The 15,196-nt window shown below is 36.5% G+C and overlaps 1 protein-coding gene across 9 annotated transcripts in view; it reads right to left on the bottom strand.

Annotated features, from left to right (window-relative positions):
* Positions 1 to 13,866, bottom strand: part of tnr (tenascin R (restrictin, janusin)) — a 238,342-nt gene extending 224,476 nt beyond the window's left edge. For 8 of the 9 annotated variants that reach the window (XR_012385660.1, XR_012385666.1, XM_073913256.1 and 5 more), the window contains exon 1: positions 13,663 to 13,857. The gene's annotated coding sequence lies outside the window, so the exon portion shown is untranslated. 9 annotated transcript variants of the gene reach the window in all.
* Positions 13,867 to 15,196: the final 1,330 nt, after the last annotated feature.

Below are 15,196 nucleotides of genomic sequence, written 5' to 3'. Positions count from 1 at the left end.
ATACACAGAATAAAAAAATGATTTTACGCTACACATTTCATTCCACTGATATGATATACAGTGCTTAGCATATATGTTCACCACTGACAAATCTATCTTTTTAATTCATATATTTAATAGAAAGCTATACAATATTATATTTGTGCATACATTAGATTAGTCAGTACTAAAGCCAAACCTAGAGCTTATCTAACTAAATAACTTATGATAACGGTCCAAAAACTAGTACACCCAAATTTATGTTATAGAAAAATATTAAATACAAATTTATAAAGAGAAAATTTTGTAGGTTGTAATTTTTATCAATATTTTACTTGAATTGAATTATATTATCTTTCGATTTCTAAATATGTTTGGGGACTTAATTATTATTTTAATAAATATATCTGTTTAATAAATCTGCTTTGTTTAAATGCACCATACATTGACAATATTCACTGACAAATGGATTAAAATATTCATTTTGAAATGGGGTGTGTTCAATTATGCTGAGCACTATATACTTTCATACCGCCCAGCTCTTGCTATAGTGCTATGTTTGTCATAATTGTCATGCTATATTTAAAGATACTTCAAAATAGAAGTGACATCCCTCATGCACATATTCAAATGAAGGTGTCATTTCAGAGCCGCTGGTTATCCTTGACAGTCACTGCATGGTAAAACTCAACATGCCTCCTTTTGTGATCTACATAAGAAAGTAAGTCATTCACATTTACAACAAGTGGTTGAAGAAAAAATAACAGACTATTCATATTTGACAGAATTATCCCTAAAATCGTTTGTAAAAGTGTCCTTAAAGTCTCTTTGAAATGCCTCGGGGCATCTACACACAAGCACTTCCTTCAATGAACACAATGTTGACCAAAAGAATTTACATCAAATGACAACACAGCAGCGTATTTGAATGTAAATCTGCGAGTCTGCTCACAATTCCTCCCCTACTGTTCGCCAGGCGGAATCTATTTAAATATAACACTCGTCAGCAATTGTGTGGGCTTTTGTTTAAAGCTCAAGTCTCCCAGACGATCACTTGAATGCACTTGTCCGTTCAAATAAGACACACTCTGATATCGCTCTGCATGTGTTCGGCTGACAAATCAAGACTTTATTAGTTAGCTCCAAACGTCTATGAAAAGCAGCAATGACACGATAGCCGAAGCGCTTAGCGGAGATACAATGGATCCAAAAAAGAGTCAGTTTTCTCTTTTAACTACAAAGCAGGAAGGATGGCGATTGGCAAAGAAAACTTTATGTGGGAGTGCTCATCCATCTGCCCGCACAGATGGGGAGAACTAGCGAGCGAAAGACCAACATGAGCCAACCACACATCTACAAACAGTAGGTCAGAGCAAATATCCACATAACAGATCCACTGATTCCTGCTACAGCAGAAGGCCTGCGCGCGATGTATATCTATTTTCCAACAAACCGCCTCTTTTCAATCTTTATCTATTGACAAAGGGACAGGAAAGGCCGCTGCATGGAATATCAATGCGTCTGACTTTTATTGCGCTCCTCAAATCACTGTCATCCGATTGGCCTATTGCTTCAGGGAGGGGGAGAACAGGAAGCGGATGGCGGCGGATGGCTGTTTGGGAGCTCTGAGGGAAATCAATGATATTTGTTTAATTATTGGATGAGCTTAATCAGTTCCACTGCTGTAATTACTAGCACTGCCTCGAAGTCATTATAAAATCATTTGTTTTATGCCATCTCAGGGCTCAAATAATAAATACAAGCAATTCTGCTGTGGAATGTTTGGAAATTAAAGAAGAAAAATATTTAGTTTCTCTCGTTCCCTCTCTCCAGCGTTAGTTTGCATGGCTGCTGTAGACTGTGTCCTTTAGCAATATAGATTTGACACTTTGTCAATGATTGCTTGTGACAGCAGCCATTGACCATGTCTCTTCCACAACACCGCCGAAGTGTCGGGATACTAGCGATAATTGAAAATGACGTTGAATCAGAAAGATTAATACTGCATGTTGGCTCACATCTGTATCTCGGAGGGTGTGCGTTTACAGAGCTGCAAAATAAAATAGGATCAGCAGTCATTTTCATTCCCAACATTAAGCAGAGGAAATGTGCGAGCGGATAACATATTAAGTTAATGACACAATTCTAACTAATTGAAGACAGATGGAATCTTCACTGGAGCAAATAATTGTTTTACTCTTTAATAACATCACTTAACAAGCGCAGGATCTGGAGCAAAGCTGATTGGCTGATGGAAATGTGACCTCACGCATACTTGGAGGAAACAAGTGTTTAAACTGTGTGAAAAAAAACAAGTCTAACTATACTTTTGGCAGTTTGTGCAAGTCGTGTTTAGACTGTTTATCTGCAGGGTGATATAAACAAACAGGCAATTTTAAAATGTGAAAACATTATATTTTTTGGTTTCTTTTTATTGAATGTGTTTGCTTCGGATCAAATCAAAGTGTCAACTTTTAATCACAGTGTAGAAAACACATGTTTTTTTTAAGAAGCAACCTTCAGCTGCTTATTTCTGTCTGGACAGAAATAAACTTGTTGAGATCGACTAACCATTTTGAACAGTAAAGCTCAGATTAAAGAAGCTTTAAAATTATAACCTATTAGAAAATATGGTTACTTGCTTTTCTTGTACATGGATTAAAAATTCAGTTACAGTTGTTACACATTATTAAAACATCTGTAAATGCATTACAGTGCCAGCAAATAAACATCGGATCCAACTGATGTCCTGATATTTCTTCAGATTGTCAGGAAGAAAGAATCAAAGATAAAGCAGCTAGGCATGGGCCGGTTTATGATTCTGATGGTATGATAACCTTGGTTAAATATATCACGGGTTGATGGTATTGTGATTACTGAGCTAACATATATATTTTTTTAATGTCTGGGCAAAAAACAACAACTTTTTCACCCTTTGAACACAAAATATTTCATTTCAAGAGTTCACACTTAACTGATTATTTAAAATAAAGTGTATATGGCATGCTGTCCCAGGACAACCCTGAGCTCAGAATATCCTCGAGCCCAGGGCTCCCTCCTGTTTGAAGGACGACAAAAGAGTTTGAGCTCATGTAGGTCTCGAGAGCTCCCCTGCTTGGAACGTGCTGATATATACCTGACTAAGAGTTGTCTTAAGATGCTATTTTGAACTAATCAGTTTACTTATAGTGTACGTTTTTGGACGGTGGGAGGAAACCGGGAAACCCAGAGAAAACCTACGCGAACACGGGGAGAACATGCAACTCCGCACAGAAAGGCAGACCAGCTCGGATAGGGGTAGAACCAGCGGTGTTCTTGCTGTGAGGCAACAATGCTAATCACGGGGCCACTGTGCTGCCCTATCAGAGAAGGGGAGGAGTAGAGGTGGAAGGGGGGATTCTTCAAGACTAAGATGACTGGAGTAGAAAGCTCTGGTTATTTTTATTGTGTCAGTGTGTCATCTGATTGGTACAATATACATTGCTAATGTGGAACCAGCTGTGTTCAATCATAAGCACGTGATCCTCGCGGAATTAGTTTATAAATAAACCACACTTTAAGAAATATTTATCATATTTTGGAGCAGTAAACATGTCTAAATAATTCAAATAAATCATAGACTTCTGTTGTCTTAATTTCTTTTAAAATCATTGATTTCTTTACAATGTAAAATTGAATTTTTTGAATATCTTTTCTGCTAGAGATGTGTGCATTGGTTCAATCTACTCACGCTTTGGTATGTATCACGGTTTTGGGGTCAAGGTTTCAGTACAGTACGGTTAGTGCTTTGCTTAGAAATAAAATGCACACCACACAGAACAATTCAAAGAACAATAAACATTTACTGAGTAACAAACACCTGACAATGCAACAGCTTTGCATACATGACTGTAGATTTGCATAGTCTTGCATAAATTAAATAAAATTAAGGGCATTTTGGAAATTGTATGTTCAAATAAATTGCTTAAAAAAATAGAAAAAGCTTAAATGTCCCCTTTTTCTAGTTTACATCTCGACTCAACAGTCTCAACCAATTATGCTGATAATAATTATGTCAACACATCTTAATAATTGAGCACTTTTAAAGTATTGATTAGCTCTGTTTACATTACGTTTGTATTCCCAAGGCAACAACACATTTTGATTTATGATTTCTGTATGATTTTATTATGATTCCAGAGAGCTCCGTTTCACTTATTAACATCATCTTAGAGAATGAAGAAAGAGAGAGCATTCAGCTTTTCTCTCTTAATTCAGCAGGAATTGTTTACACATTGTTGACAAGTTGAGAAGAAAAATTTTCTTAGTAGATAGCGGGTTAACAGAGTGAATAGCGGGAGTGATGAATACAGAGTGAATAGTGGAAGAACACCCAGCAAAAGCTGGACTAAAGTAACAGACCTGTTGTATGTCCGCGTCCGTATGGAACATTCTGGGTCTGGACACAGACTCGATTAGCCTGTTGGTGACCACTAATCTAGACTATCTTTGCAGCAACAACAACAACAACAAAAACTGCATTTATTAAGTTTTTGTCTCTGTCTGAATTGACATTGAGTGTCTGTTGAAACACACTGAGAGCAACTGAGCATATGCACTGTATTTTCTTCAATAGACATGCTGAAAACCACAGAAACTCCACACGCACTCAATGACATGTGAGCAAACGTGATGTCAACAACAGATTTATATACTATGAGGTGATTGGACAGGTCTTCGCACGTGTAATGGATGTGAAAGGTAATCGAAAGCATATAAAAAAGCAGAACTGCTTTGTTGCAGCTGTCTTTATTAACAAACCAATATTTATACTGCATATTCGGAACTGTGGATCACAGGGCACACCAAAGCGCAGGAGGACAACGAGATGATACGTTTTTTATTTGACAAAGCACCCTTGCATCCCTAGATATAGCTGAAAATTTTGACCGTTTTAAATCCTTGACTTTACCAAACTGCGGTATACCTTGAAAACAGTTATTGTCCCATGCCTAAAAGTAGCTCAATTCCAATGTACATATATTATATTATATTATATTATATATATATATATATATATATATATATATATATATATATATATACACACACACACACACACACATATATATATGTGTGTGTGTGTGTGTGTATATATGGGAAATTAGTCCTTCAGGTTTTGATGTCACGGCTTCAGGACTCTATTTGTGTTTGTCACTCAGTATTGATAAACACTAGTGGCTGATGACTACCTGCTGTCTTCTCATTTTTTATCTTTCATGTGCTTCTCTTTTAGACACACACACTACAGATCAACACACTTGACCATTCTTGACAGAACCAAAGAAATACCTGGCTCGTTTTTACGCATTTGTAAATCACTTTTGATTTATTCATTTGTTCCATTTCCTCCAGTGCTTTACAGTGTAATCAATCGCCCTGTTAGCTGGCCCTGATCGAATGTGAGCTGATAAGTCAAATGTTCTTTGTCACTGAGTACTATATAACAGCGTTTTTTAGCCTTCTATCGATTGCTGATTTTCTTTGGCTGTGCAAAGCTTTTCAATATGCCAGAAGTTGAGCATTTATCTAAAATTGTCAGGCAACCTGTCAGGTATACCTGATATAAGGCCAAAAAGAATGCCAATAAGAACACGTATACAAAAACTTAAACTGCTGACTTGTTGCATTTTCACTATTAAACGTGCTGTAAGCATTTTTTATTTATTTATTGTATTATATTTGTGTGTTTTTTTCTGAATACCAAGCATAAAATGTCCCGACTACCTGACAGATATCACTGAAATAGGTGTCCTGAGAAATCACCTGTTTCTGACAGCTTCTGTGAAAAGCAAAAGCAAAAAATACACAGCACACTGTTTTAGCAAATCAGACCAGCTCTACAAGTAAATCATTTTTGTTTCCCATCTAAGACTGTAACTTAAGGATGCTGGAAAACGGAGATGAGGATCCATGTGCAACTTCATTAAGAAGTAGTTGGGGAGATAATAGTCAAATACAGGAGCAAACAAGTATAAACAAGGAAATCCAGAATAGTTGTCAGGGAACACGCAAATGGTTGATGCAGGTGGCAGACAACATAAACAAAAGAACAAAGTGAGGGTCAAAACATGGAGAGACTAAACCAGGAAAAGCTTTGTAATGTTAAAGGGTTTGCACCAACAAGACTCAGCAATGTGAGTGTCAATCTGATAAGTTTATATAGTCTGAGTGATCAGTAGGCCCACTCGGAATCTGCGTGCGCAGAATTCCGCAGATTTTCCGCAGAATTCCACAGATTTCTGCAGTTTTTTAGCCCATTATAAATTCTGTTTATTTACTTGAGTAAATGTGTAAATCGGAATTTATTCAGTTTTTATTCAGTAATGTATTACTTTTTATTTAATATATCAAAGTGTAAGTTATGATACTAAGCTGGAAACTCCCAAAACAATTCCGCAGAAATCCGCAGATTTTTACCAAAATTCTCAGCAGAAATAGCAAAAAACGTCCGCAGATTCCGTCTGGCCCTAGTAATCAGTCCTTAAGCAGCTCCCACCTGTGTATGTGTAATCAGAACAGCTCCAGAACAGGTGTGTGTGTGTGTGTGTGTGGTGCCTGAAGGGAATAGTAGTTCATATGGTGGCAGAATTGTACTCCGGGTGAAAATGCATGTTTTCCAGCGATCTGCAAAGCCTAGATTGCTGGTGATCGTGACAAAGATGATATGTTTTAAAAGGGAAACATGCTCTGATTTTCATTCATTTAATAATTCATGAATAAATAAATAATGAAAAATATAGGGCTGGGCGATAAAATTGGTATAGATATTTATTAACTGAACACCATTGTCAATATCAATAAAAAATATTTTTAAAAGATTTAGTATGTAGTTTCGGTGTGAAGTGTTTTAGGTTTATTAAAATGTGGCTGCTGAGCAAGCGCCTTGGAAGCAATGCCAATAAACTTAGGGTGTAAGTTTGTATAAATAAAATAAGTGCCAGCAGCAGGGAGAAGATTGTAAATAAAAACGAATGCAAGGATGGGACCAGAGTGGCTTTTTGGTTTCTTTTTTTGTGCATCCCAGCCACTAGCTCCCCATCTGAAAAGTTTTTAACATGAGGGCTAATATAGTCATTCAACTTCACAATTTGTAATGTTGCAGTATGTATTTGAATAATAATGGCTGGTTCCTTTACTTGAAAGCTCAGATTTGATTATCATAATTTGTGTTGTTGACAGACATATTTTTATTACTATTCATACCTTAAAGTTTGCTTTGATTATTCAGTATTTACGCTTTACCATTGCACACACTGTGACATTGTATTTATCAGGTTTAAGAGTCTCTTTAACTCAGCATTTTAATATAAAGAGATCAGAAATTTAGTTTAAATATTTTTGACTATTAAAACTATTAGTAATGCCTTAGTAATGTTAACATTTACATTGCTGAAGTAACGCCACACAGAGCAAAAAAAAACTTCAAATGTCTTCATGCTATTTTAAAGGTTAATAAATGAGTTTTTTGACATTCTATATATTTGTTTGTTTGTTTTTTGTCAGTGATCCTCTTTGATGCGTCATTGAGTTCTTCACACACAGATTTCAGAGAGCGGTTCATCCTCTGATTTTTCCATCAATAAAGCCCGACTTGTCAACGAACTTGTCTATTTGCAAATTGAACTGAAAATCGTATAATCTGAACTAGGCATAAGGTAGGATGTTGCTTTGATATATCCTTATTTAAATATAGATGTATCTGTACTAACTTATATAATGTGCTGAAGGAAGCAAAAAAGACGCTACATTACAGTATGTGCAGTTTTTTTTTTCTTGCCCCTTCTGACTTCATAATCAAGTGTCATCCATGCATAGCAGCCTCACCTTTTTTGTTTGTAATGTCTAAAACAGTCTGTTCGAGGATTCTGTCTTTCTAAAGCCCTTCTTGCTAAGGGGTCTACTCTATTCTGATTGGTCTTGAACCATTATTGAACAAAATGCGCATTGTCATATAAATCAAAGTTTCACTTGTTTAGAGGAACAACAACAATGAATTTCACGTTAGCATCTGTGTCTGTTTAAAAACAAATTAAACTCTTTTAGGTGTCAACAACACCAGTGTTTCAGGTTGTCATGGACAGTCAGTGGAAACCATAGACTGGCACTGTGTAATTTTATTTTCAAACCTACAGGCTGCATATTCATTTCAGGCAGTTCAGAATCAATCTCTTTTGGGAACTGCAGACACAGGTAACAGGCAAAAAGAGCATAATAGGTGGATTTTAAAAACATGTTTGAATGCAATAAGAGTGTTGGAGTTTTGTTTGAGTGTTGCTAGAGGTGCAGAAATGAACCCCTGCATCTTTAAATAATGTTAATGAATCTGTTTTTACTTGGAGGATTTCTTGCACACTCCGAAGCAGTTCAATCCGATTAACTCACTAATCAGATTAGCCAAATAAACATTAATCCCATTAATTTAGAGCATCACGCTGCAGTTCAGTCATTGTCTGATATGCTGAAACGACCATGAAGCCAAAAGCCCACTTTCAAATCAAAGCGAGAGCTCGCCGGCTCCCCCTGCTGACGGCACTGGTGGTCTAGGAACAGACTAGGAGGATTAGAGAAGGTAAAAAAAACAGGTGCACAAGCAGCAGGCAAGTCATTTTCTACATCCATCACTTGCTCTCTTTGGATCCACGTATTATTTAAAAGATAGCTTGGCTTTCAGAAGGTGAACACCTAAAAGAGATCAGAGCCGGCGAAGCATTTATCATACAGATTGAACCTATGACAGAACAGACCACGGCTTCATGTTTGAGGGGGTGAACGTTAAACGCTTTTTTTTTTTTTGTATGGTATAATTTGCTTTAGCAACAACAGTTTCTGCTGCCTAATGTGTCCTTGGCTTAAGCTGTTCAGTGAGGGTTGGTAATTAAATTGAGAACAATAATGCTCAAAATGGTCATTTCAACAGCAGGAGTGCATTAAAAATCGCACACAAACTGCAAGAAAAAAATAGCGTTAAGGCAAACGGATCCATCAGCTAAGCTGTATTTAAGTCAATGACAAAAAGAATAGTCACTTGAAAGCCATTTAATGGCAGTTGAACAGCGAGGGCATAGAGTGCAGCCGCCTCAGCCTGCTTTCATTTTGGACAATGATCCTCGGGTGGTCCAATATATGACGCCAGAGTTCTTTTTAAACATTCACGTTTTCCACAGAGTGCATGCAATTGGAGCCCTGGCTTAATTACCATTTAGCAGTCTAATAGCAAGAGTAGACGAGTAGAACTTCTGCAACACACTCACTGTTGGGCACTGAGCACAGGCAAAGCCCCCGGACTGAAATATTATGTAAATTATTAATTTCCTCATAGACTAACACAGTTGAGCTATTTGGTTACCCACAGGCGTGCAGCTACATGTTAATTAATCTCACAGAGAAAGAAAAGTATCAGAAACTCTAATTGTATTAAATGCATTAAATTAAAGCAAGTCGCTGTGGCTCAGATGCATTTAGATATAACTTAAAGGTCACTCTCTTTTTAAAAGCGCAAAACTACTTTTACTATAAAATTGGTTGATTATAATAACGATTTTAACCACAATGCATATTAAAGTTTTAAAATAATTTTATTTATATATACTGTAGCATTTGTCAGCAAAATCACATGCCTTTTATGTCAAGATTTCACTATATATTAAAGATATATTGATTGTTAGTATACTTTTACATGCCAACAAAGCAAACATGTTAATAAATGTATTCATCCCCATGTAGGATTCCTTCACTGGTCAGAAAAATATAGCAATCTGTAAAATAAATAAATAAATAAATAGATTTACATAGCTCGCATATAAACAAACCTATTTCTACTATTTATTAATATTTTACTGTACAGCTGGCTATATTCAGTATAATTTATATAGTAAACGCTATTTTAAATAGCATTTTACAGCAAAACTACATGCATGTATATGACTTCAGACTAATAATAAAAACAAAAATCCATGATTTGTCATTATAATAGTGTTGCATTACCTTTAATCAGAAATCTTGCATCATCATAAATTTTGCCATCCTTTACTGTGTTGCACTTTTATGATTTTTGCGGGCCTGCACAATATAGATATTGCAATGTATGCAAGATTGAGTCTGGATTACAGCTGAACAAGAGCTACAAAATATGCAACAAGAACAAAAATGTTTTTCTTACTTTTTGACAATTTTGTAGTCCAAATATCTACATTTCAAAGCGAAACAAGACTATTTTACTTACCCTGCCCACTAGTAGATAATTTTGCTTGTTTAAAAAAAAAATCTCAGAATTTTGCATTATTTTTTTAAAAAATTGAAAACAAAAATTTTTTTTTTTTTTTTACTTGATCTAAGAATATTTAGATATTTGATTGCAGATACTGACGCAGATGTTCACCCACATCCTCCCCACCACCACCAAGCTGGCCCTGTCCAGGGAGGTAGGCTCGACCCCTGCCTTCAACGCTGCAGCGTATGCATGCGTCTGAGCTCCAGCAGTCAGCGGGTGTTTTGAGCACAAAACTCAACGTCGGACAGTTTATCAAAGATGGATCGCGTCTCACTATAGTTGTTAAATGATATTTAATTTATCTCGTCTCTATCTAACCACTCTTCGATCTTTTGAATATATCAGGTAACGTGTCACAGAATCAGTACACTGCTTCAATCTTTCGCTTTCACGCTTGTACTTAGTCATTTTAGATGTTTGTTGATCCAATTAAAATATTAAAGAACCATTAAAAACAAATGTTATTGTAAGGAAGATAATTAAACCATTGGTAAATTGAGTTAATAAATAAAATTTTGATAAAACTTATAGAGATAGAAGGTTAGTGATTGGATGGATGTTAGCCCAATTGGGTAGCTTTACATGGATATAGGAAAATTAAGACCTGTTAAAAATTATTTAAGACCTACAACACAATATATCAATGAATTTAAGACTTTTTAAGGCCTAAAATTTTGTTTTTAAAATTTAAGACATTTTAAGACTTTAAGACACTGTGGATACCCTGCTTTTTTATTTATCTTTTATTGTGTGAAAATGCTAATTTATATTTGATATTCGAATTATGCACAATTTTCTATACCCCTGTTCTGGCAAATGAATGTGTCAATAGCTGTTTCAGATGAACCGAACATTTTCAAATGTATATTTGTTGGTCAACATCATTGATTTACATTTCCATAAATTTGAGAGCGAGCGTTCTGATGGCTGCATGTTTAATAGATAGGCCTGTGCACTAGCAGGAGTGGTGCGTGTTATCTGCATTCTCAGACTCGGGGAAAGCTTTGAAATCGTGCCTAAGACTAATGAAAGAGGAGCAGGAGGAAGGAAGAAATGAGCAGCGGAGAGGTGTGATCTACCTACGGAGAGATTACCATGTACCCCTGGGCTCTCATCTTACACTGTGCGGGGAGGCGTTCGCTATCGTTCCTTCGCATGGCAGTGCGGTGAAGAAAAGGTCTCGTAGCTGAGGTGTTAAGATTTATACTCCAGTTATAAATCTGCAGAAAGTATCCCCCATGCCAGATTTTTAATATCGTGCCGATACCACACGCTCTGCCCGTGGACAATATGTTCAACTGACTTTGACAAATCAAACACTTAAGAAATATGACAATATCCTTCACAGTGCAGCTCTGCGGGGAGGAGGAATGGATGCACAACAGCGAGCGCAGGAATATTTCTCTGAAAAAAAAAAGGTGGCACAGGATGTAGTGGAAGAAATAAACAGCCAGTTTATCCACAGGATGGATAGTGACATCATTATCTGCCCGTAACAGCATCCTCCAACTATTTGGATGGAAAGTTTTCCACCTGCACAAAATAATTGCTCACTCTGGGGTATGGCGAGACTGACATGCAGGCAACATCTATGCAAAAAAGGCACAGAGCAATCGGGCTGTTTTTGATCGATTCTTCAACAAACTGCATTTAGATTTGAAGGAAGCAGCTGTGACAGTTTATGTCAAACTTGCAAGTAATTGAGCAGATCCCAAATAAAAATGGTAAACAAACACTGTGTATCCAGTTTTGCATTTATATTTTTAAATAGCATATGTACACAGCATAAATTAGACACAAAAAATATAGTATTACACATTTAGATGACCATAAAATAATATCTATCCCAATTATATAGCATTAACAAAAAATAAAAGTGAATTTTAGACTTTTTTTGTACATAACTGTTCATTTTCTTTTTATTATTTTAGGTTTTTTAAAATAAATATTATTATACAATTGTTTTTAATCATATAGTTATCATTCAATTTAACGATACATGCCAAAAATAAATTCAAAAACTTTGTTAGGTCTAGTTTGAAAGAGAATATTAAATTAAAAACTTGCATTTTATTTTCAAAATTAAATCTTAATCCTGAAATACTAAACATAAAAACAACGAGGTTTTACCCATTTTATAGATTTTTGGTAAAATATGACCAAATTTAAAATAGTGACATCTATCTTCCTTTACATATTGTAACAAGTAAAGGTCAGTGTAGATCCTTAAAGTGATATGTTAAGCTGAATGGCTCTAGAAAACTATTTATATTCATTTATGTAAATATAAATCCCTACATACAAACTCATATACTAAACTACCATATTTATATACTATTAATTATTATTATGGGGCGACACGGTGGCGCAGTGGGTAGCATGTTCGCCTCACAGCAAGAATGTCGCTGGTTTGGGCCCCGGCTGGTTCAGTTGGCATTTCTGTGTGGAGTTTGCATGTTCTCCCGTGTTCGCATGGGTTTCCTCCGGGTGCTCCGGTTTCCCCCACAGTCCAAAGGACATGTGGTACAGGTGAATTGGGTGGCTAAATTGTCCATAGTGTATGTGTCTGAATGAGAGTGTATGGGTGTTTTCCAGTGATGGGTTTGAGCTGTAAGGGCATTTATATACTATAAATTATTATTATAAGTTATCCGTCTTCGCAAATTAACTTTATATCCTGTACTATATATTACATGTAATTTATGTAAAATAGTATAGTCCATAATTTAAATTTACGTGAATAATTTTTAGACAAAAACATATATTTGTTACTCTGAGTGACTATGGAGCACTATTTCGCCAGTACAGTACAAAAATATAGTATAATATTAACATAATTAATAAATGTAAACAAACCATTGTCTATGAGTTTGTAGACATACTTCCATACCAAAAATACTTCCATACAATTGTAAATTAATTATCCCCAACATTTCCATCCTAAATTTCTAACTGTTTAGTTTAACTGTATAGTTTAAATTACAAATTTTACTGCAAGTAAAGTTCTACCATCATAACTTGCATTAAAACAACACACAGAACCAACTTCATCAAAACCATCAGGGAAATATCCTTCCCAGTACATGCTTGCGCTTGTGAATGAATCAAAAGCAGCATCCATAAACCGAGACACCACTTTCAACTGCAAACTGAAGAACTGTTGTAACGGAATCCACTCAATGCATATTCAAACACATGCAAATGATGCAATCAAAGAAGAAACCTGCTCCAGTTCCCCTGATGTGACTTCAGTAACCTGACATTCAATCTGAAGCTCATGATGATCATATTTTGATTGACGCTGAAGCCTCAAAACCCCAATCAGCCCCCGCAGCCGCTACGAGAAAGAAAGCACAAGCTGCTCAACTTACCTAGTTTTGGAAAGCGGCGCTGTAATTGCCTCAGACCTTCACCTTATCTGCTCCTCCGTGGTCCTTGAGCAGCTCTCTCCGGCTCACAATGTTTCTGGCAGAGGTCTATTGATTGGTCAAGCTGTGTTTTCTGTAGTCTATTGTTGCCACGGGTTCGACTGGAGCTCCTCTCTGGCTGCCTGTCGCGGCTGCAATGAGGAGGCTGAGCAACGTGTGCACCTTGCTCTCGCTCTAACTCCGTCTCTTGCTCTATCCGTCTCTCTCTCTCTCTCTCTCGGGCAGCGACACCCCCTGTTTCATTCTCTTTCCTTCCCCGAGCCTCCCTATGCCTCTCTACCCCCTGTCTTGTTCTCTTTCGCTCTCTCACTGTATTGATCTTCCAGCGCTGGCATTCTCCTCCTGCAGCCTCTAGAGGGTGTTCCAATAGCCGACAGTAGCCGGTCCAGAACTAATCCCACTAGCTTCAGTTGGGCTCCGCTCTGAGAGACGAGAGAGAGAGAGAGAGAGAGAGAGAGAGAGAGAGAGAGAGAGAGAGAGAGAGGGAGACAAAAGGATGAGATTTTGAGTCTCTCTCACACACTGTATATAAAAAGCCAGTTAAATTTACAGTAAAAGCTTTTTTTGGCACGAGTGCATTGTAAGAACAACAGAATGACAATGTTTTAGGAATTACAGCAAAGTATATAATAGCTCTCTGTAACAGAATGGGATGTTAGGATTCCAACAAATTAAAATACACAAATAAAATAAACTGCGCTCTAATGTGGTTGAACATACTTAGTTGAAAGTCAAATATTTAGCATGTTTAACATCTAAATGATCATTTGCTTAATTACACTCATTCATTTTCTTTTTGGCTTAGTCTCTTTATTATTTGGGGTTGTTTATTAATCAACCGCCAACTAATCCAGCAAGTGTTTTACTGTACACAGCGGATGCCCTTCTTCCAGCTGCAACCCATCACTGGGAAACATCCATTCACACTCATACACTGCGGACAATTTGGCTTACCCAATTCACTACTGCATGTCTTTGGACTTTCGGGGAAACCGGAGCACCCAGAGAAAACCCACACGAACACAGGGAAAATATGCAAACTCCACACAGAAATGCCAGTTGACCCAGCCGAGGCTTGAACCAGTGACCTTCTTTATTTGCTAATTTTTTATTAGCAAAAAAGCCTCATAGGATAATATTAATTGATTTGTGCTAAAGTTAAAATACATTTTGTCATTTTTAATGATTAAATAATTTTGCTGTCATTACTTTAACTGTATTGTTTAACACAGTGTTTCTTAAAGTGGGGGTCGGGAACTCTTGTGGGGTTGTGAGACAGGGAGTCGCTTGGTGATTTCCAAAAGTTGATTTTATAGCACCAGGTTAAATTCTCTGACACCTTGATGGCAATTAAATACATTAAAAATAAATACAGTGCAGTGTTAAAACAGTGTTAAGTTCAACAAATTAATAAATGTCTATTAAAAAAATGATAGTCTATGGTTGTTAGACTGTTGCACTTTTTTGTGTTGTCAAA

This window comes from Danio rerio, chromosome 2 (assembly GCF_049306965.1).
Source record: "Danio rerio strain Tuebingen ecotype United States chromosome 2, GRCz12tu, whole genome shotgun sequence".
NCBI lineage: Eukaryota > Metazoa > Chordata > Actinopteri > Cypriniformes > Danionidae > Danio > Danio rerio.
The sequence above is the reverse complement of the archived record's forward strand: the minus strand, read 5'-3'. Positions and strand labels throughout refer to the sequence as shown.